Below are 24,788 nucleotides of genomic sequence, written 5' to 3'. Positions count from 1 at the left end.
CAATGATTATAAGGATGCTCAAGGAACATAGTGAGAACTTCAGCAAAAAGATAGTAAGCATAAATAAGGGCATAGAAATCATAAAAAAGAACCAGTCCAAAGTGAAGAATATAATAACTGAAATGAAGAATGCACTAGAAGGAATCACCAGGAGATTAGATGAAGCAGAGGATTGATCAGCAATTTGGAAGAGAAGGTAGCAGAAAAATGTAATCAGAACAGAAAATAAATAAATAAATAAATAAAAGAATGAGGATAGTTTAAGAGACCTCTGGGAAAACATCAAGCCTCCATAACAGCATTCACATCATAGGAGTACCAGAAGAAGAGAGAAAGCAAGGATAGAGAACCTATTTGAAGAAATAATGACTGAAAATTTCAGTAACCTGGTGAAGGAAATAGACATACAAGCCCAGGAATCACAGAGAGTCCCAAATAAGATGAACCCAATGAGGCCCACACCAAGACATATTATAATTAAAATGGCAAAGGTTAAGGACAAAGAGAGAATCCTAAAAGCAGCAAGAGAAAGGCAAGCAGTAAATTATAAGGGAGCTTCCATAAGATTGTCAGTTGATTTCTCAACAGAAACTTTGCAGGCCAGAAGGATTGACACAAAATATTCAAAATGATGAAAAACAAGGACCCACAACCAAGGGCACTCTACCCAGTAAAGCTATTATTTAAAGTCAAGGAGAGATAAAGTGCTTCCCAGACAAGAAAATGTTAAAGGAGTTCATCACCACCAAACCAGTATTACAAGGAATGTTACAGGGACTTCTTTAAGATCAGGTGGTAGGGGGAGTTCAAAATTATGAATAATAAAATGGCAATGGCTACATATCTCTCAATAATTACTTTCAATGTAAATAGATTAAATGCTCCAATGAAAAGACATAGGAGGACTGAATGGATAAGAAAACAAAATCCTTATATGTGCTGCTTACAAGAGAATCACTTAAGATTTAGAAACATACACACATAGAGAAAGTAAAAAGGTGGAAAAAAATACTTTATGAAATGGAAACAAATAAACAAAAAACTGGGGTAGCCAACTTATACCAGACATACTAGACTTTAAAACACAGTCTATAACAAGAGGACAAGGAAGACTCAGTAATCCCACTTCTGGGTATTTATCTGAAGAAACCCAAAATACTACTTCAAAGGGATGTATGCCTCCATATGTTCATTGCAGCATTGTTTACAATGGCCAAGATGTGGAGGCAGCCTGGGTGTCTGTCAATAGAAGAATAGATAAAGTGGAGGTGGTACATATATACAATGGAATATTGCCAGGCCAGGGAAGGGAATGTCATCTATGGTGGCCTGAATGGACCTGAAGGGAATTGTCCTGAGGGGAGTATGTCAGATAGAGAAAGAGAGATGCAATGTGATTTCACTTATATGTGGAATCTAGAGAACAAAATAAACAAACAAATAAAACAGAAATAAACTCATAGATACAGAGAACATTTTGATGGTTGCCAGATGGGAGGGGGTTGAGAGTGTGGGTGAAAAAAGGGGAAGGGACTAAGAAGGACATGTTAGTTGTTACACAGTAGTTGTGGGGATGCAGGGTATAGTACAAGGAACATAGTCAGTAATATTTTAATAACTATGTATGGTGTCAGATGGGTACTAGATTTGTTGTGGTAATAAATGGAAGGGGGTTGAGGAGCAGGGTGAAAAAGGTGAAGAGATTAAGAAGTACAAATTGGTAGTTACAAAATAGTCATGGGGATGTAAAGTAAAGCACAGGGAATGTAGTCAATTATATGCATAGTGCCAGATGGTTACTAGACTAGTCAGGGGGATCACTTCTAAATTATATAAATGTCTAACCACTGTGCTGTACATCTGAAATTAATATAAAATAATATTGAAAGTAAACTATAATTGAAACATTAAAAGTAGGGGAGGTGAAGGACAATAAGTGGTCCAAATTTCCTGATATAAAACAAATAAGTCATGGGATGTAATGTACAGCATGGGGAATATAGTCAATAATATTGTGATAGCATGGTACAGTGTCAGATGGTTGCTAGACTTATCATGGTGATCACTTCTTTAGGTATATAAGTGTTAAATAACTGTGATGTACCCCTGAAACTCATATAATATTGTATGTTAGCTATATTTCTCATAAAAACCCTTAAAAATAGAAAAATATTTATCTTCTCCTCTAACTTCTAATGGAAACTGGAAACAAAAAGTGAATTAAATACTCAACAAAAATATAATAAGAAATCAAGGCAGTATGTATTATATTAGAGAGACTATCAGGACAGCTGGATTTTTGTCAAGTTTGTACCAACACATTGTCTATGACCACAGATATGTCGCTGTATTTCTACTACCTTCAGTTCCTCAGCAGTAGGATAAGACAGTCAAATTAAAAGACCGCTGAGAAGGAAACCAGGTAGTTGGTGAGTCAAGGAGTGGGGCTCCCAGCCCTGGTCTGTACTCCCCAGCAAGAACCCCTGTGCCTGAGCACCTTGGCGTTAAATAGCAAATAAAAACACTGTGACAGAGAGAGAGAGAGAGAGAGAGAGAGAGAGAGAGAGAGAGAGAGGAAGGAAAATATTTCATATTTTTGTAACTCTAATGGTACTTTTACCCCTATTTTTATTTGTTTGTTTTGTAGGATTTTTGCATCTATTTTATTTTTTTATACCTATTTTTTTAAATAAAGGGCCCTGCATTTTCATTTTACACTGAGTCTCACAAATGTAGCTGATCCTATAATCAGCAAATATTTACTAAGTATCTGGCATGTTCCAGGCACTGTGCTAGGTTCAGGGGACCTGATGGTGAGCAAAAGAAAGTGCACTACAGCCCTTGGGGTGTCTTCAGTGACTCCTCCATTATTGTCCTGCCTCCCTACCCTGACATTCTTTGTCACGACTCCTTATAAAGCTATTCCCTGTATGCTACTGAGAAATTAGCAAGATAGTTACTGTAGGTTGAGTTACTAGCTTATCAAATACTCTGATTTTCATCCTTGGTGTCCCTCCCAGTGTCAGGGATGCACATCCTCTCCCTGGTGAGCTCAGGAGTGGCCATGCAAATTGGTTTGACAATGAAATGTCTCGTGTGTCACTTTGGGATAGAGACGTTAAGAGCCAGCACAGTTCACCAGGCCTCCTTCTCTTCTGCAGCAGTGACTGGCAATACTCTTACTAGATGTTGGTCCTTTAGCCTGGGTCCTGGGAGGGACTCAACATGGAGCCTAATTGAGAAATAAGCCTAGATAGTGGCAGGTAACTGAGACATAGGAGTTGTTTGTTAATGCAGCATAATCTAATTTACTCTCACTGATCCTCTAATTCATGGCCTTTAACATGGGAGGAGAAGAAACTCTATAAAATCTCCAGATATTTAGCACAAGAGATGGAACCTCTAAATGTGTAATGTCTCTATTATATCCAGAAAACAACTATCTTTAAAACAGAGCATTTTAAAGAAATTACTCTAATGCAGATAGCTCAGAAGATAGCATTGGAATCCTTTTTCCTAATAACTTCCCAACAATCATCTTTATAGCCATCCCCTTCCACCATATCATCAGATGATTGACACTTCGATTAATGTGCATTTAATTTGGCTAATTTTATGTCTTATCTAGTACCATCTATTTCAAATATTAAGTTGGCTCTGGGTCATTCACAAAAAATATAAAAGGAAATATTGGAGGTTTAAGATTATATTTTCATTAATCAAAACACTTGAGAAATGTTCATTCATTAACTATAGTCTCTCTACCTTTTCTCCATATCTTAGAAAACCAGATCAAGATTTGCCTGAAATCAGTGAAGTCAAACATTGACACATGGTTCTGTTTGGTCGATTCATTTCAAATGTTTATTGAGATCTACTATGTGTCGGGTACTGTTACAGACATTGAATTCCCCAATTCCTCACGTGGCTTCAGACATGTACAAAGTGGTCAGTAAATATCTGTTGAGAAATTGTGAATATAGTGAGTTAAATATGCACTCAAACCACCTCATAAAACCTATAAGCCTTTCAGTATGTTTTCTAGACTCATTGTTTTTCCTTGTCTGAAAGGAAATGCAAAGAAAAGGAGAGGGGAAAAGTCCAGATCATTGCAAATTAGCAGCCTGAAAGGCAGGACAATGTGAAAACTCAAACATTGTGAACACATTATTCAGAGGAAGATTTAAATCTAAAGAAACATGAAACAGTATTGGTAGAGAATTAGTTCTGTTTCCTTTTTTGCCTGAAGGTAAATGCTGAGATATTTTAGGGCAGCTGAATTTTTCAAACCACTATAATTTTATTTAACCATTTTGATCATGTCTAAGGTCTCCATGGGATAAACCACCTCCTCACCCTCAGATATTGTTAAGTTTTGTTAAGTTTATAAGACAATCAGTAAAATGCATATTTAAAATAAATCATTTCAATACATGCATTAGTATGGTTATGGAACAAAATACTCTTCACTCAGCTTAGATTAGTGAATCCCTCATTTAATTACAATGGGAAAGGTTAGACACTTTTTACAGTACACACATATTCTCTGGGAATTATCTGGCTCTGAAATATAATTAGTCATCCTCTGTCATGCTTTCATTATATGCACTGCTCTCCAGAGCCATGGTTTTCTTCTTTCTTTGCTCATATTCCTCTGACCTCCCCACTCACTGTTACCCTAACCTTCGTCAACTGCTCAGAAATGACTGGCCATTGCTAAACCTATTTGTCAACCACATTATTAGCTCACAAACATGAGATCTCTGCATATGTTTAGCTTTTTCCATATATAGCAGTCCAAGTATTAACATGGATGGCATCTGTCAATGTTGACAAAAATTAAATTTCAAAACTACTGTAAATAATAAAGCAGTCATATGAAGATTATTTCTCTGGAGCATAAGCTACCAGTAAACACAATTTGCATACTGTGCTTACAGCTGTTTCAACATGAGCTGTTTGCTGTGGTCCATTAAAATGATTTGATTTGTCAGATTCTAGGATAGTTGAAAGTTTGTATGTAAAACTATTTAAGGAAGTTTACTGACATTTTTGATTTTTAGGGCTGTGCACATATGGCATATGAAGAATAAAGTGAAGTCAGTAATGTATCTTCAGGAGAATCATTATGGTTTTAAGGCATGAGAATTCATCCTTACTCGTTCCAATGGGCTTCAGGTCCAACCAAGTTCCCTGACCCAGCACGACTCAATGGAGTAGGAAGGCTCAGGTACACCATTGTCAGCTCAGTGTGACAGAACATCACGGTCTTCCATACTAATGACTGAACAGAGCAGAATCAAGCATATGTTCACCAACTGGTAACCATTTCAAAGGGTCTCTGACAGTTTCTATGGACTTGATTTAATTACATAATTCTATAGCTCCCAATTTTATCACTTTCTAATAGGAAGTCATAAAGTCTAATTGCTCAGTGGAACTGATAAATGACATGTGTGTTGCTATTCGTTCCTCAAAGAAAAAGAGAACTAACCTTTATTAGGAAATGGAAAATCTGGTTTTCACGATTTCCAGTGAAGAACATTTCATGATTTCTTACTTATTAAAGTGCTATTTAACATTTAAAAAGACGTTTTTATGTCTGATAATTTTCTTAATACACTGTATTCTCTTATTCAATGTTCTCTTATTCAAGGTTTTAGCCAACATTTTCCAACTATGAACCTGAGTATTCCTTTAAATATTATTTGTGATATTTTCTCTGCTGGAGCTTCTCCTTGTTTCATTAAGATGAAGGGACCAGACTTACCTACTCTCATCATGTGTCAAGTATTTAAAAAGAATTTTTAAAATTTTGATTATAAAAGCACTTGCTAAATTCTTTTACAAATGGAGTGCTAATATCAGTGAAATAGTGACTTATTAGTTGACTAGTAGCCATCATAACTAGTGATTGTGTGTGAGTGCACAGGCCCACACTTATGTGTACTCTAGAGTAAAATGTCTCCTTCAAAAATCAATCCCATCCAAAGAAAAGTTTGTGAACTGTTTTTATTCTATCCAATGATATGTGATTTTGATGCAGGAAGAATTATTTGTAAACACCAATTTGTAGAACATTAATAGCAATAGAATCAGAGTCTAGGGGACTGAGGAATTGACAGGAATGATTATATGTCAACAAAGTGACTTTGCTGTAACTCTGCTGCAAAAAGGCAGATAAAATTTTCCTTTATGAATCAGAATCCAGATAAAACTCAGCTCTGAACACATGACCCACTCCTCTATGGACAGGAACAGGTGTTCTATTTGAATTCTATAAAGAAATGTCCATTCATAGGTTATCATAGGAGAGAAAGCAACCAAGCACCAAATTAAACAAAACTCCAGAGCCTATGAAACAAGGAGGACTGGAATCTCCTTATTCCTATGCAGTGATGCTCAGACAGAATGGAATGGAAATTGTAGTTTTGTTTTATGTTGAAAAACAGATTCCTTCCTACATTTCTATTTATTTCTGTAATCAAACACAGAAGACACATTTGTGATTTCTGCAGGCTAATATCCACACCCTTTTCTTAACATGAGACCTTCCTACTCTCCTATTGAGAATGACAACCCTGGCCCTGAGAGTACAGGCAAGGCGTATTGGAACAGTCCATGCCCCAGACACAGTGATTGATTTAGGCAAATGGCTCAAGTCTAGAGTGAGCATTGGGACGTTACTTATACTCTCTTCAGGGTAGCTGTATACAGTTGTCCAGGTTGTACACTGAAGAGGGCATTAGATCTAAGAGGTTACCATTCATGTCGATATATCTTCATTATTTTAACATCTTTCTTATTTTATCATAACTTTGTTAACTCTAGCATAGGATATTTATATATTTATCTTAAATTTTGGCGGATTGTGCTAAGATGTCTTATTCTAAAAAAAATCAGCGTATTAGGACAATTTTCCAACAGATGAAAGACTGTTGTTCTAACCATATATATATATATAACCATATATATATATATATATATCATATATATATATATAACCATATATATAATATATGATATATATATATATATATCATATATATATATATATCATATATATACATATAACCATATATATAATATATGAAGGGACCAGACTTACCTACTCTCATCACTCGTATCATATATATACATATAACCATATATATAATATATATATATATATATGATTATGCTTTGACCTATGAAGAATAAGCAAGTTTGAGAATTATGAGACTGCACCAATTTAGCATCATCAAATAGTATGTGATTCTAAGCAAGGAGCTTAAAAAACAGATAGATTTTGGAATGTAAGACAATGCTATACTTCCCAAACTATTCACTTTCATTTGTTTAGTATTAACCTGATATGATGTTTTCAACGAAATTGATCTTATAAGCAACATTATGAGCAACCAAAACTCAGCATGTGTAAAGCCCTTGAAGGCACTAAAAGAAATAAGAAATTATTTGGGAAAAAAATTAAGTCATGTTTTAAAAATACATACAACTGAAGGTACATAAACGTGAGATTATTTAGCATTAACATTAATGTCAGCATAGAAAATAGACTCATTTCAAATATGAATACTGTGATTACACTTTCTATGATCCAGAACTAAATTTTAAAATTCTTTTCTTTTTACACTTTATTTTACATTAATATATATCACCTTTAAAATACAAGTTTATAATAGTTTATGATATTGTTAGATAAGATGCAATTTGAAAAATTGCAATGAACATGAACTACTCCAACAATGTAAAACACAAACTTGAAATTGACCTAGGAACATAGAAGTGACATCAGTACATGAGGAGCTAAACATATACATACTTATCTAATATTTAGAATGTCTCTTGTTGAAATACTGAAATATTCATGATATTAATTCACCAGAAAAAACTGCAAATGTTTTATTTTAAGACATTAAGAATATATTTAACTTAGTTGATATCAGTCACTAGTCAAGAACTTGACTTCTCAAAATTAAAATAAAAACGACGGATAATGTCTACTCTCACAAGAAAGATGGTGAAGTCTATGGTTTGATTTTTCATACAGATAAGCTTTGAAACTATCCTCTTTTGTTTTTCTGAAAGGTAATTGTTTTGTACCTATTAATATATGGTATGTCTTTGGATTCTTAATTTTTGTGATTAAAAATTTACATGTGCTACTATGTTATTTTCAGTAGTATGATTTGTGTTATTTTTAAGAGTGCTTTATGTATATTCCAATAATTATTATTGCTAAATCATACACAAACTTTGAAAATTTCCTTGAGAAGGGGTACCTTTTTCTAATTTGCACAAATGTGCCATATGGGCTGGCAGCAGCCTTGACTACTGGGAAAGCAAACTTGCTTCTCCAACCAACATGAAAGAGAATGCATAATGCCTGGAACTGCTAGAAAGACCCATCTGCAATGTTAACACCAAGGAAGTAGAATATGGATATCGAGAGAAAAACTGGGTCCTAGTGACATAATATAAGCACTAGATCAAGCCTCTTAAAGCCATCGCTCCAATCTGTTCAATTTTGTGGGCTGATACATTTATTTATCTTATATTTCTGCCCAAACAGATTTAAGAGCAAATTTCTGACACTGCTAACAACAACAACAACAAAATCTAAATGATATAAATCCACAGGGAGTATTTATTCATAAACAACAACTATTGGTGGCCAGAGGGAAAAGTGTTAGGTAGGCAAATTTGTCTTTGAGTCTCCCGTAGTACAAAATCTGCGTTCATTTCCACATTTGTGCATAATAGTTAATAACACGGTTTTGATATAAGATAGACATAGGTTCAAATCCCTCTTGGCTATTTGTTAGTGCTGTGGTAGAGTCCATGTGAGAATTAAATTAGATAATTCAGGCATAATACCACAATATCTTTTAGTAGGTTCTCAGTAAATGATAATCATTATTTTAACTTATTTCTTCCTTTCTTCTTCAAGGTACTAGGTATCTTTATACATACCATGATTGAAACTTATTTTACTATTTAATTATAAATTTATTATTATATTTGACGCATGTTCCTTGAGCATGAACTAACTGTATGCTTGGTGCATCCTGGACTGAGGATATAGTGGTGAATAAAATAGAACAAGGCACATTTTCCGCTTTCACAGAGCTAAGGTTAGATTGGGTAAAAATGAATAAGAAAGCAAATTAACAAATAAAATTTCAAAGGATGATAAGCACTATAAAGATAATAAAATAAGTTTGTGGAATTCAGAGTGTATGGGAAAAGGGCTACCTTAAATTGGGAAGTCTTTTGAGCTTAGATATAAGTGATGAAGAAAAACTAGCCACGTGGATATCTATGTAGAGAACCTTCCAGATCAAGGTCAAGGGCTCTGAAGCAGGCTTGGCATTCTAGAGACAGAAGGAGACTGATAGGGCAGTTATACTGAGGAAGCAAGATGATGAAGATTAGAGCTGTAGGCAGAAACATCATTAAAGCCATGTAGGCTAGGGTACTAAATTAGGATTTTATTTTAATGCAACAAATGTCTTTCTTTTTTAATATATATATATATATATATTTTTTTTTTTTTCATTTATAGTTGACGTACAATATTATATTAGTTTCAGGTGTACAACATAGTGATTAGACATTTATATAACTTACGAGATGATCACCATGATAAATCTAGTACCCAACTGACACAATATATACTTATTATAATACGAGGCCTGACAAATAAGTTTGCGAGTTTGTTGCTAACCTTTTCTGATATCAGAAGGATTATTCATTATGTAACAATTGGACAAACAGTTAACCAAGTTTACTATTTGGAAGTGCTGAAAAAGTTGGACCACCTGAACTTTTCACCAACAATTCATGGCTCTTGCATCACGACAATACACCAGCTCACACGGCATTGTGTGTGAGGGAGTTGTTAGCCAAATAACTATATTGGAACACCCTCCCTACTCACCTAATCTGGCCCCCAATGAATTCTTTCTTTACTTGAAGATAAAGGAAATATTGAAAGGAAGACATTTTGACGACATTCAGGGCATCAAGGATAATACGAAGACAGCTCTGATGGCCATTCCAGAAAAAGAGTTCCAAAATGGCTTTGAAGGGTGGACTAGGCACTGGTGTCAGTGCATAGCTTCCCCAGGGGAATACTCCAAAGGTGACTGTAGTGATATTCAGCAATGGGGTATGTAGCACTTTTTCTAGGATGAGCTTGTGAACTTAATTGTCTGACCTCATATAATTGGTTATATTTCTTTATGCTGTACTTTACATTTCTATGGCTATTATGTAACTACCAATTCATACTTCTTAATCCCCTCCCCCTTTTCACCCATCCCCTCAATCTCCCTCCTATCTGGCAACCATCAAAATGTTCTCTGTATCTATGAGTTTGTGTTTGCTTATTCATTTATTTTGTTCTTTAGATTCCAGATATAAGTGAAATCATATGACATTTGTTTCCCTGTCAGACTTATTCCACTCAGCATAATACCCTCTAGGTCCATCCATGTTGTTGCAGGTGGAAAGATTTCATTCTTTTTTATGATTGAATAATATTTCACTGTAAATATGTTTCACTTCTTCTTTATCCATACATCCATTTATGGACACCCAGGTTGCCTCTATATCTTGTCTACTATAAATAATGCTACAATGAACATATGGATGCCCATGTCCCTTTCAAGTAGTGCTTTGGGTTGCTTTGGATAAATACTTGGAAGTGAGATTATTGGGTCTTTCTTTGTCTCTTGTTATATCCTTTGTTCTAAAGTCTATTTTATCTGGTATAAGTATTGTTACTCCAGCTGTTTCTTTTGTTTCTATTTTCATGAAATATCTTTTCCATCCCTTTACTTTCTGTCTGTGCATATATTTCAATGGGAAGTGAGTCTCTTGTAGGCAGCAAATGTAAGGATCTTATTTTTTTTTTTACCTATTCAGCCCTGCTGTGTCTTTTGATTGGAGCTCTTAATCTATTTACATTTAAAGTAAATATTGATAGATATGTAGTTATTGCTACTTTAGTATTCATATTTTTGATCTTTTGTTGTTGTTGTTGTTGTTGTTGTTCTTCTCCTCCTCCTCCTCCTCCTCCTCCTCCTCCTCCTCCTCCTCCTCCTCCTCCTCCTCCTCCTTCTCCTTCTTAAAGAAGTCCCTTTAAAATCTCTTGTAATATGGGTTTGGTGGTGATGAGCTCCTGTAAGCTTTTTCTTGTCTGGGATTCTTTTAATCTGTCCTTCAATTCTAAATGATAGCTTTGCTGGGTAGAGTAATTTGGGTTGTAGGTCCTTGCTTTTCATCACTTTAAATATTTTGTGCCAATCCCTTCTGGCATGCAAAGATTCTGTTGAGAAATCCACTGATAGTCTTATGGGAGCTCCCTTGTAGGTAGCTAACTGCATTTTTCTTACTGCTTTTAAGATTCTCTCTTTGTACTTAACCTTCGGCATTTTAATTATGATGTATCCTAGTGTGGGTCTTTTTGGGTTCATGTTGTTTGGGACTCTGCACTTCCTGTGCTTGTATATGTATTTCCTTTGCCAGGTTAGAGAAGTTTTTCATCATAATTTCTTCAAATATGTTCTCAATCCCTTGCTCTCTCTCTTCTCCTTTTGATACCACTATAATGTGAATGTTGGTATGTTTAATGTTGTCCCAGAGGCCCCTATAACTCTCCTCATTTTGTTAGATTCTTTTTAGTTTTTGTTGTTCTGATTGGGTGTTTTCTGCTACCTTATCTTTTAAATATTGATTTGATCCTCTGCTTCATCTAATCTATTTTTGATTCCCTCTAATGTATTCTTTCATTTGTATTCTTCATTTCTGACTAGTTCTTTATTATGTTTTGTATCTCTGTTTTTATGTTTCCCATTTTTTTGTTGAAATTCTCTCTGAGATCACTGAATATGCTTATAAGCAGTGTTTTGAACTCTGCATCTGGTAGATTGCTTGTCTCTTTATTTAGTTTTTTTTTTTTTTTTTTCCTGGAGCTTTGTTCTGTTCTTTCACTTGGGACATGTTTCTTTGTCTCCTCATTTTGGCTGCATCCCTGTCTTTGTTTCCATGTATTAGGTAGGGCTGATATATCTCCTGGTTTTAGTAGAGTGGCCTTATGTAGTAGCTGTCCTATGGGTCTCCGTGGCACACTCTCCCTGGTCATCTGAGCTGGTTGCTGCAGGTGTGCCCTCATGTGGTTTTTGTGTGTTCTCCTGTTGTAGCTGAGCCTTGATTGATGTTTATATGTCAAGGCAAGGTATTGACCCTGATTTGCTGTGAGGACTGGCCGTGACTACAGTGGAGCAGTTGTTACGCAGGGGCTGACTCTATGAAACAGGATTGACTTTACCAGGGTTCTGGTGCCTGCCCAGTCTGACCTTTGATTGTGTCATTTGTGGAGGTATTTGGATGGTGCTCTGTTGTGATCTGAGCTGGACACTGGGTATGTTGGTTATTGGGCGTTTTGGGAGGGCCTCTGGTGCAGGCCAAGTTCAGCTTCAGCCTGTGCCCAGCTGGAGCCAATGGGAATGAGCCACAAAGCAACGCTGGGCTTGGAGGTGCATAAGTTACAAAAAGTGCAAACTGAGATGTGCCGCTGCTAGTTCTGGGCTTGGGGCTGCTAAGCAAGAGGTACAGGGCATGCTGAGACCAAATGCTGCTTGTTTGGGGTTTGTGAACCTTTGAGATATTTTAGGAAGGTCTGTAGCATGAACCAAGTCAGGTCATTCATAAGCACAAGCCACTGGAATTGGCTTAGGTGGGCCTACAATTTGGGTGGGGCAGGGTCTCAGGTTATCACCAGAGAAGGGTAAATAGTGTTAGCCAAGTTGATGGAAACTCAGATATGGCACCCTGCTTGTGTCTGCCTGCTGGGAGAGGGAGAGGGTGTGGTCAACAAATGAACATTGGCTTCTGCCAGCGCTTTTGTCTGGGAGAAAGATGTCTCTCCAGTCCTCATCCTGAAGACAGACATTCAGTTCCTCCCCATATGTTCCTGGCACCATTTGAGCTGCTGCCCCATTGCTGTAGCTCAGAGCAAGTGAGTCCATCAGTGAAGAAGTCCAAGGGTGGAGCCTTTAGAAGGATCTCCTGGGACTCTAGCCACCCTCAATTTCACTCAGGCATAATCTCCACTGGTTTTCACAGCCAAAAGTTTGGGGGACTTCTCTCCCTGTCCCTGGAATCCTGGGTTTGAAAGCCTAGTGTGAGGCTGGGATCCATCGCTCTTCAGGAGAGACCTCTGTGGCCGAGATATCTCCTTCCCCCCAATTTTTAATGTTCACATGTGGGTGTGGGATCAGCTGATTCTGTGTCTCTGCCCTTCTTACCAGTCTCGAAGTGGCTTATTCTGTATGTTTTTAGTTGTAGGGCTTTGGTTCATCTAGACTTCAGGCATTCTCAATGATGATTATTGTGCAGTTCAGTTGTAGTTTTGATGTGGTCATGAGAGGAGGCAAGCACAGCATTACCTACTCGGTCATCTTGACTGGAAATCCACTAATGCTTTCAACCACCTGCTACTTTCAGGTGTGTGGGGGGTGGGGTGGTGTGGGGTGGGTGATGATTCAGGCATTTACTGCTTTATAATAGTACTTTTCACTCCCTGTGTCATTGATAAGCATATGCTGAAAATAAATGAGCATTATCTTCTTGATAGAACCATTTAGTAGGAGTGACAAATTTTCCATGCCGATGTGAGGGGAGTGATGCAAAGAACCCCACCATTGTTGAATATCGAGTGTATCATTGGGTTTTATGAGGAAACTGGCAACTGAGAAGCTTCGCTTTCCTGCATTGTTATAAAGGCATCTACTTACTAGACTATACATTATATGTGGTTTTGTGCAGGGGATAGCAAATTCACTGGGAAAGGTAGGAGGGAGTATAGGGAAAAAACAAAAGGTATTTTTATTTTATTACAAAATGAATATAAACACTTCTTTCAAAAAAACAAAATGAAAGAGCAGAAACTTAGAATATGACTACTTGAAGGGTGACAGCATTTTAATGAAGACAGAATGCAACAGAGAGGGTGGAATTTTGGATATCGAACAGTGTATGAGAGACAGTTACCTTAGGTATGAAGCCTTCCTGGGGCCTCTGAATTCACACAATATTAATAGTTTGTAAATTCTAGGTTTTCAGCCTTAATGTTCCATCATTTTGAGGCTCATTTTCAAATTAGAAAGTAAAATTTTCATTCAGATCACATAATTTGTTATTATACTTAATATTTTGTGGAAGAATTGCATATATTTATTTAATATTGGCAATATTAAAAATGAACAGTTTCCCTTTAAAATTGATATTTTTTGAACATTTAAGAAGGCTAACATAGCCACATTAGACACAAATGAAGTGACAAAGGCCATTGTGAGTCTCTGGTGCAATGATTTGCCATTTCTCATGCAGCTTTACATATTCCTAACTCTATCCTCAGGCTCACCTTCTCATATCTCCTCATTATGCCTTTCTAGTCCTGGGGAAGCCATTCTCTCATGATTTCTTAAGCTCTCCAGATAAAACTAATATGCTAAATCAAGATAAAAGTCTAGGATATACTTCAAATTTACAGTTCTTTCAAATGTTTTGCCTTGCTCAGCTAAACTACGTAAGAACCAGATAATAAAGATAAAATACAAAATTGTGTCAAGGAAAAATGGAGGCAAATTTCCAATTAAAGCCACAAATGAAAACTGGACAAAGCCATATATCCAGTAATTTTTAGAAAGTTAATGTCACGTTATTTAAATGTGGTTGAATATTACTGCTGAGTGTAATAGATGATACTGATCCAAATACCATATTGCTGAAACTGTAGAATTCATATGCCTGGGGATGACTTTACCTACAAGACCACTCTAGATAGGCAATGGGGTACTAGAAAAGTTATCCAAACTGTCCATCTTCTTTCTTATTTTGAATTCCAAGATTGGGAAAATATTTCTTACTCAAGCTAACCCAAATAATTCCTAACTTATACATAATGAGATTAAATAAATATACTAAGTAATTTACTTTCTTCATTGTATTTTAAAATGGACTTTGGTCTTGGAAAATGTGGGATGAGAAATGACAGCTAAATTTCGCCATGTTAATTAGGCACATTGTGATGTGCTAGACAAAGTATTAAACTTTTAACATACATTATCTTACCCGTTGATTACTATTAACATTTTACAAATGAAGAAATAGAAGTCCATAGAAGTTAAATGGCTTTCCAAAGTCATATTGTGAAGCTGGCATTTGACTAGTTCTTCCTGGCTCCAAAGATCTTGTTCTTCACCACTATATAATGCTGCCTTGAAATGTCACCAAATGTTTATAGAAAAAGGTGTGCAAATGTTTGGCAGAAAGTGGTTGAAAATATATGAATTAAGCCATAGTTTTTCTCATTGAGGAATTTGGGGTGAGACTGGTGTTGGAATGTGGACTCTGGAGAAAAACACTGTTTCTTGTACAGTGAAGACCCAGCACTAAGAACAGTGACCCAGGTGGTATAGCTACTGTCTTGGGTGGCCTCGTACACAGGAACTGGAAACTTGGTTCAGACATTGGAGACAAATAACTGTGGTGGGGACAGGTTTTCACACAATATGTTTCTCGAGACCTGCTGTTGCTCTTCTGAGATCTGGGTTTATCCAGTGGGGAGACTCAATTAATTTGTATGAGACCAAATTTAAACTATTCAGTCAAAATATATTTTTGATAGCATATAAATTTAAATACACACACACATACACATAGCTGGAAGATTGTTTCTGTAAGTTTGAAAACTAAGCTCAGGCAAACTTGGGTGATAAACAAGTATTAGACCTTCTTACCCTACCCCCCACCTCAAGAATTATTGTAATTATTTGCCCTAGTAAAGAAATGTATTAGTATATTCCTATAATTCCCAGGGGTCCAAGGTGCCTATTACTTCCTTCTAGAAAATTATTCTTTCAAGGAATTTTCCTTTTCCTTAAGTCTTTGTTGAATTGTACCCTCTTCCTCCATCCCCCCAGATATATTTAAGTCAAAATACTGGCACCTGTAAATGTGACTTTACTTGGAATTAGTGTCTTTGCAGATATAATCAAGTTAAGATAAGGTCATTAGGGTGGGTTTTAAACCTGTATGACTAGTGTCTTTATAAAAAGAGGAAAACAACAGAAGAAACAGTCACATAGGAAAAATACTACATGATGACAGAGATTGTACTTATGCAGCTGAAAGCCAAGGAATGACAACAATTGAGGGCTACCACCAGAAACTAGAAAGAGAGGAACAAGAATTCTACCAGAGTCTCAGAGGAGACTGGGCCCGGTGACACATTGATTAGAGGACTGTGGGAGAATGAATTTTTGTTATGTTAAGCCACCCAGTTAATGGTATTTTGTTTTGGCAGTCCTAGGCAACTAATACAGTCTTTCATATTTTATTTGTATTCTAGTTTGCATGAAATGAGACATACTGATAGGGATTTGCTCCTATGTAGTTATGTGGTTTATTTTAGTGACTTTTTGCCTGATCAGACAAAATACACAAATTGAAAATACCTAAACAAACAACCAAATAAACTTTCCTTGGCAAACTTTTCCCCTAGTGAATTCACTTTTACATCCTCTTATGAAGGGACCAAATAATTCAGTAGCATTAAAAGTAATTTTGTGTTCTTAGTTCTCCATTTTAAAACTATGACCTTCTCAAATTACTCATCAACTTGTTTAAGTAATTACACATTTTCTATTATAATTCAGTGGCTGTTTGAAAAGAATAAGCTGGAACAATGTTATACAAGGTTTATCTCACTTCCTGGGTACCACAGGCATGATCATCCCTCCATTATGAGCACAAATCCTGAGGATAAGGTATTATGCTCAAACTTTATGGACATCCTGATGTCTGGAGACAGCACAGGATATGCTGGAGATCCAAATCCTACCCTTCATTCACATTATTTAGAAAAGAGATACATACTGGAAAGTTAGCAATAATAGAACATAAAACGATAACCAGGAAGACCTTGTAGCTCAGTTGAAATATAAGGAAAACGTCAAAAAGTTTTCTTATTATAGTTAGGTATTTGCTTGTATTGATTTGGGCTTTTACAAATAAAATGCTACAGCATTTGAATTTTGAGTTGTTTAATCTAAATGCATCCTTCTTTTTAACATATGTTCACAACAGGCATCTATCATTTAAATCACACAGCTATTGAATATTTTCTAGTTTAATATGCAACAGGATGAAAATATGGTTAGAATGCTTCCACGTGCTTTTAGACACCTTCATTTTGCCATATTGAAATATCCAATTTCAGATTTGTATCATTCTGAAATAGCTCTGCCTTACTCTTTGTGGGTAAAACTATTACTGTATATTTCAATTTTCCACTAATGCAATGTCTACCTTCATTAAGCAAGCACTATATTTTGGGTGTAGACCTAATATTTGAAATTCTAGTGGGTACATTTCCAGGGTAACACAAGGAAATAAAGAGTTTTTATTTATTTAGTTTTTCTTTAAAATATGTTTTAATAAGGGTAAGGACTGTGGTTCTCTACCTGCTTTTCAAATACATGCCAGCAAACCAGTTGCTTCCTATAAGAACATTGCCTCTTTGTGACAGATTTTTAAATTCTTCTTAAGAATTTCCATAACCAGGAAAGTTGGACCAAAAGACATTTTCTTTGTCCCCTCGTTAGGGTAAATGGCTAAATTTGAAGCATTATGTTTGGGTCAATCAAAAGCCCCCTTTCCCAAAATTCATCAGGATGCCAGCATTTGGAAAGATCTTCATTATGTCTATGAATTTGGTTAAAAGCACTGTGGTTCTAGAAGCCTCCTGCCATAGAAAACAAATGTGTGTCCTTGAAAGGGATAACATGGTATCTGGAAATATGTACCTGCATAGCTCTTTATACATTACAAGTGCTTTCCTTCACTCTGTCTCATTTGATTCTCACAATAATGCTGGTGATAGAAGCCGCTAAAATTTATTGAGTATTTACTATGTACCAGGTATCTTGCTAAGTACTATGAAGGCAATCCACCCACCAATCCTATGAGGCAGATTACTAACAGTTCCTCTCTTTAAAAATGAAAAAAACTGAGGCACAGAGGTGTAAACAGCTTGCCCAAGATTGTGCACAGTTGGTAAGTAGTAGAGCTGGGATAGAACTTAGGTATTCTGACTCTGGAACCTGTATTTTGGGCCTGAATTATTAGTCCCATGTTATAAATACAAAAACTGAAGTTTAGAGACTATCATTCTCCCTGCTGGTTTATATAGTCAGCAAATGTCAAAGTGGAGATGAGAACTCAGGTCTCCCTGGCTTCCAGTTACAGTAGCTGGACTACAGGGGAGGCTCTCCCCTGTAGGCTAGACTGCTGCCTCTGTCCCCTTCATTCCAAAGGCTTTACAGAGTGCCGCCTATGTGCCAGACGCACCCTAGATATGGAGATAAGGCAGGGCACAAGACAGACAGGGACTCTGTTTTCCTGAAACTTTTATTTTCATGTATAGGAGTAAATGATAAGTAAATAAATGAATAAAAGAAAAAAAAAACTAAGAAGAAAATGGATGTACAATGGCTAAGAAAGCTTATTGCCACTGTAACCCACCAGCACATAAACTGCATTCATTTTTCAGAGCAGATAGCTCTTATTTGGAAAAGCTCTACATGAAGAGGCAGTGATAAATTTTGATGGGGGAGGCCAGGAGATTCTTTGAGTAGGAAATTCCCTCTGGGACACGAGAACAGTGCCTGACCCATAAGAGATGCTCAAAAAGTATTTTCTGAATTTAACTGCCTTTGTGGGGAATTCTTGGAATCTCTAGAGCAGTAAACGATCACTGGGCTGGCCTGAGAACAAACCCTCTCTATCTCTAGTGGTTTTACTGAGTTGAGGTTTAATATAATTATTACCTTGGCCTTTCAAACTCCAGCTAAGAACATTTATTTCTTCCTTTCAATTAGAGTAAAAGAAAACATCTGATCTTTGGTAGTGGCCATCGAAAGTATCTTAAATGGATTTATGTTTGTGTTATATTCTAAGAAATTATAATAAATTCTGAATACTTTTTGTTTATCACAAAAGATAAAATAATAAAATAGAGTAATTAACAAAAAATGAGCTAGTATAGAATGAACTAAAAATATAAAGCTGAATAAATTTACTAAAAAAAAAATCTATCTCTAAAACGTGTATATTTAATTAATCCTACCGTTCTGAAACATAATCTCTTTTTCAACTTGGCCTAGACAGTTAAGTGATGTTCTTTCTTGCTTTCCCAAATAAGCACCAACTGTCAATCATCTGACAAACTGCTGACAGTTTTCAGAGTGCTGGCTGAGTCTGCAATGCCAATTTTTCACTCAGTGATGACCCCATTATCTTAAATAGTTCAGGGGATGTTCTCTTTGATAAAAAACAAAAACAAAAACAAAAAATCCAAAAAACGAAAAAAACACACAGAAATCCATCTTTTCTGTGCAAATTTATACTCCTACCTTTAATTCTGCCTTCCTTCTCTGCTTCCAACTAGGTGTCAGCTTTGCTCCCTACCATCTGATGGAGTCACCCCAGTTTACTGTGCACATTTAGACAGCTTCTCTTGAGCTTTTCTGAGACTTTTGTTTAGTGAGATATATTGCTTCTTATTTTTTGACATAGACAACTGCTCAAAGATTAAGTAAATTACAGATGCAGCATTTATACAATGAAATACTATGTGCCTGTAAAAAGAGCGGAGAACTCCATGTGAGGATATGAAATGATCTTCAATAAGTGAAAATAGCAAGGAGTAGCACAGTTTGTATACGTGAGCTGACTTTTATATAAGGAGGATAAGAATAAAAAGACATTAATTTTGAAGAAGAATGAGTGGAAAGAAAACAGTAAAAGTGACTATTTACGGGGCAAGGAACAAGATGAATTGGGGAGTAGGGTTAGGATTTAATTGTTTAATTGTGTATCGTTTAATAGTATTTTGGTTTTTTAACCATGTGAATTGTGTTACCTTTCAAAAAGATGTGACAGATTTTGGTGGTAGTTACATGAATCTATGTATGTGATAAAATTCCATTGACCTATACACCAAAACAGAAAAAAAGGAGTATGTAAAAATGATGAAATCTAAATAAGTTCTGCTCTTTAGTTAACAATATTATACAAATGTCAACTTTCTGGTTTTGATAACTGTGCTATGGTTCTTTAAGAAGTTATGATTGGCAGAAAATGAGCAAGGAGTATGTGGGAACTCCGTTCTATTTCTGCAACTATGAAAGCCTAAAATTATTTCAAAATAGAAAGTTAAAAAACCAGAAGTTACAGAGTTAGCTCTGAATTTCAAGGAATTAGCGTTATAGAAAAGGGAAATAAAACAGACAACTTCTAATGAAATAGATAAGAAAAAAATCATAAAATATCTGGAAGAAAGAGAGGGACCTAAATATCAATCCAATAGAGAATTTAGGGGCAGGAAAGAAAGCTGGATGGACTCATAATGCGTAAATCTCTTCAGAATTAAAGCAATTGCTCTCTATCCCGGTTTTCCGTACGTGTCCCTCTCTCTTTCCCACTTTTCTCTTTGTATCATTATTTCTCCTTCCCAGTGTTTCTCTGCCCCATTGTCTTTTCTCTCTGCCTTCTTTTTTCTTTCAACCTCCCCTTTTATTCTCAGTTGCTCTCCCTTGTTACGTTTCTGTCCATCTGTCTCTTCATTACACTACCTCAGCTGCAAGATTTTCCATCACTGCTGCAATCCCCTCCAATTTCTTCCTTTCTGTCCCTTCCTGTCCTTTCCATTTCATTCCATTCACTTAACTTCCCCTCTCCCAACAGCTTCTCAGAATATGGCATACACAATAATTTGTCCATGGCTATTGATACCACTTCTGATCTCAAGTCTACATGGCCTCTCACCTCAAGTTGTCCAAACTCACTAATTAAATAAATTCTTGCAAGAAGCATCTAAGTGTCTGTGCTAGAATTCATGTCCATCTTTGGCTGCTGCTAAGATAGTCATGTTATCATTTCACTCTTTGTTTATCAGGGAATGTGAGCACAGGCTCTCCAGGGAAGGTTACAGCAAGAACGGACACCTCGGTCTAACAGATGGAAAAGAACTAACAGATAAAGTATAGGGACTATCAGAAAAATCTCCAGGTCCAATGAACTAATTTAGTCTGAGAGGAAACATCTTTGTCTTCTTTCTGAAGTGTTCAGAAAGTGTAAATAATATTAATTGCAAGAAAGTAGTTGAATTATAGTAAGCTCTTATTGAATGAGAATCAAGATAAAAATAGCAATATCTGAAATGCTAGACTTACAGAGTTTGTTGTAATAATTGATTTAATGAAGTTTTAGAATAATAGAAACACCAACTTACAAAGAAGTAAAATTTTCAAGGAGGAATGCAAAAGAAGGGACATGAACATATAGAAATACTCTTTATACAGAAGACCCCAGAAACTTCAAAAAATAAGATATCATAAAGCCCATTGAGATCAGGAGAATAAGATCTTGCCATAAACTTTCTTCTCCACTAAATAATTTTCAAAAGTGACTGGTAATGTTATCTATTCCACTGAGGTCGATGTTATCTATAAACCAAAGGGTGATACACAAAACTGAATTTCGAATCCAATAGTCCCAGACTTTACTGTCCATCAGAAAGACCAGTAGAAGGTGTAAAAGGTAAAGATGGCTATGATCCACCCTAGGTCTATGGAATCAGTATCTCTAGGAATTGGGGGATGAGGTCTTATCATCTAATTCTTATAAATTTTACCAGGGGTTCAGGATGAATATTCAGCATTGAGAATGACTTCTGAAGACCTAAGGAAAAGGTTCCAGGCTAATTCTTTTCTTGCTTCAAAAAATGAAAATATGCTAGTTATAGGACTAAATAGTTCCAACAACCTTAGATATTGAAAAGGAATACCCTATTAGAATAGGTATCAGAATAAAGATCAGATTAGATTTAGATTAAAGACTTAGAATAAAGACCAGCTTTGTGACAGAGCCTAACAAGTTCTATAGGGTCTGGGCCTGCTGACCCCTTCTGTGTCATCCTGTGTTATCCTCCTACTTGTTCTCTAAGCTCCAGCTACTTGGCCTTACTTTAATTTCTTTGAATGTGCCACGCTACCTCTACCTCAGAGCTTCAGCATATACTGTTCCACCTGGAAAGCCCACCCTCGTTCTCTCTTTTATGGCCTAGTTAGTAGTTTTTCATACTTTGGGTCTCAGTTCAATCATAGAAGCCTTCCTGACCTCTCCAATTAGGTTGTTTCCTCTCTAAATCCTCCTATACCACTGCTTTTCCCACATTTATTTGCTACTTACTAGGGTTAAACATTTCCATTTGGTTATTTGATGAATAGGTCTCCTAGTGACAACAAGCTCACTAAGGGCAGCAGCCATGGATGTTTGTTCATCATTAAATCGTGAACACCTAGCACAGTGTCTGTACATGGTAGTTGCTATGGACTGAATTTGTGTTCCCTCAAAATTCATATGTCGAAATCTAAATCTCCAGTGTGATAGTACTCAGAGGTGGGGCCTTTGCAAGGTGATTAGATCATGGGGGCAGAGTCCTCAGGAATGAGATTAGTGTCCTTATAAGAAGAGACATGGGAGAGATGACTGCTCCCACTGCTGTCTGCCATATGAGAATCCAATATGAATACAGCCATCTACAAACCAGGAGGACGACCTCACCAGGAACCTGACCGTGCTGGTGCCCTGACCTCAGACTCCAGCCTCCAGAACTGGGAGCAATAAATCTTTGTTGTTTAAGCCAACCATTTTCTGGCATTCTGTTATAGCAGTCCTATAACTAAGACATTAAACATTCAATAACTATTAGGTATATTAATATAAAGGCACGCAGGTGCACAATTTGTATGTTGAATCAGGAAGTGGTTTCATTTGGACAAGTCAGTTCAACAGAGACCCAAGAGCAGGTTGGCTGAAAGCCAATGCAAGAGATAATTTTGAGTGGATGTCTTTCTGAGCCCTTAAAAATCACTTGCTACCCTGTATTCTTTTTGAGGATAATCTGAATACATAAGCTTGACTCTATATTTCTGTGGCTGCTTAGCATGAAAACACCTAAATGAATTTCCATCAGATTCCAAGGTAATGTTTAGAATTATTTTGTCTAAATAGAGATTTTAAGGTACATGTGACAAAAATCACTTAGGGAGCTTTTGGGAGAAGCAATTCCCCAGAGAGGCTAAAACTGAAATCCCAGTAGACATCCATGTGGAGAGACATGTCACATGTTTTAAAAGTCTGTAGATGGGAACAACAATCATAGAGGTCAAATATGAATCCAAAGAAAGGTTATGAGGGCAGGTGATCCAAGTTACCAGTGCCAAGTTGGGCTGGGGATGCAGCTCACACAATCCACTGCGTAGAGCGGGCTTCCACGATGTGAAGAAGCTGTGGGTTGTTGATTTCTGCATTCTAATTCCCATGAATAGTAATGAGCCTCGTTCTCCAGAGAGAATTATTTTGCTCTTATTAATGCAGAATCAGAGTCCTTTGACTTACATACGATGATTTGTTTTTCAATTTTTATTACAAAAACAATTCATATTCTTTGTTCAAAACTGAAATACTGGAGACGTCTTTGAAATAAAACAGGAAAGTTTCTCTTCTTTCCATCCCTCTCTGTGGGGGTAAATGGTCTTAACAATTTGATGTGTATCTTTTCATCTTTTCAAACACACACACACACACACACACACACACACACACACCTCCTACTGTGACCATGTTGTCACTTAATCTCTTTTTCAAAGAACTTTAGTCTTCTCTATTTAAAAAATTCATGTTGAGAATTTATAATCAAGATGAAAGCACTGATTTTCCCAACAAAAAGTATTAAAAAGATTGCTTTAAGGAAGTACCAACCCACTAATTCCAAACTTTAGGATTTATAATCATCAGTGGCAATAGAAGAGATTTCTTCCTGACTCAACAGATGTGAAATCTGATTCAAAATCACTAAATAATTAACTGCCTCTATATCATTAAATTAGAAATACCTTATGTTTACATTTTGTTTTATAGCCCTTTCTCTTAGATTATCCCATTCAACTCTCACAATGCATTTATGAGTGTAGGGAGCTTACTAAAGGAGACAAAACTGAGGCCCAGAGAAGGTAAGTGAGTCTCACAATGACAGTAAATAATGGGAGAGACAATATTCAAATCGAGAAATTCTGACTCAAAACTCATATCTTTCTTGTAAACCTGGACTGTCTAGTACAGTAACCACTAGCCACATGTGGATATTCTGTGCTTGAAATGTAGCTGTGTAACTCAGAAACTGAATTTTTCATTTAATTTAATTTAAATGTAAATTATAAAATGGAAATAATATAAACTATTTTCCCTCTAAACATGACTTAATTGTTTCGGCCAAACTGCATTTTACTTGTACCATTAAAAACTTAGCATCAGAATATACATGAATTGTAAAGTGTAATAGACACATTGAGTCTCAAGACTTGGAATCAAAATAAGAATGCGAGATACCTCAATAAATTTTTTAATTAAATTTATTGGGATGACATTGTTTAGCAAAACTATGTAAGTTTCAAGTGTACATTTCCATGATACATCATCTATATATTGCATTGTGTATCGAGTACAGGTTGGGATAATATTTTGGATATACTAGCTTAAATAAAATATATTATTACAATTAATTTCACTTTAATTTTTAAAAATGTGACTATATGAAAATTTAAAACTATACGTGTGAATTGTCTTTTACTCATCTTGAGTAATGTTGCTCT

General features: G+C 36.1%; 1 protein-coding gene across 2 annotated transcripts in view; it reads right to left on the bottom strand.

Moving 5' to 3' along the window:
• TAFA1 (TAFA chemokine like family member 1) overlaps positions 1-24,788 on the bottom strand; it is a 558,841-nt gene that overhangs the window by 209,296 nt on the left and 324,757 nt on the right. The gene's annotated exons all lie outside the window — the stretch shown is intronic.

The sequence above is a fragment of the Rhinolophus sinicus genome, linkage group LG10, assembly GCF_036562045.2.
Source record: "Rhinolophus sinicus isolate RSC01 linkage group LG10, ASM3656204v1, whole genome shotgun sequence".
Classification (NCBI taxonomy): Eukaryota; Metazoa; Chordata; class Mammalia; order Chiroptera; family Rhinolophidae; genus Rhinolophus; species Rhinolophus sinicus.
Note: the sequence above shows the minus strand (reverse complement) of the source record. Positions and strands in the feature narration are given on the sequence as shown.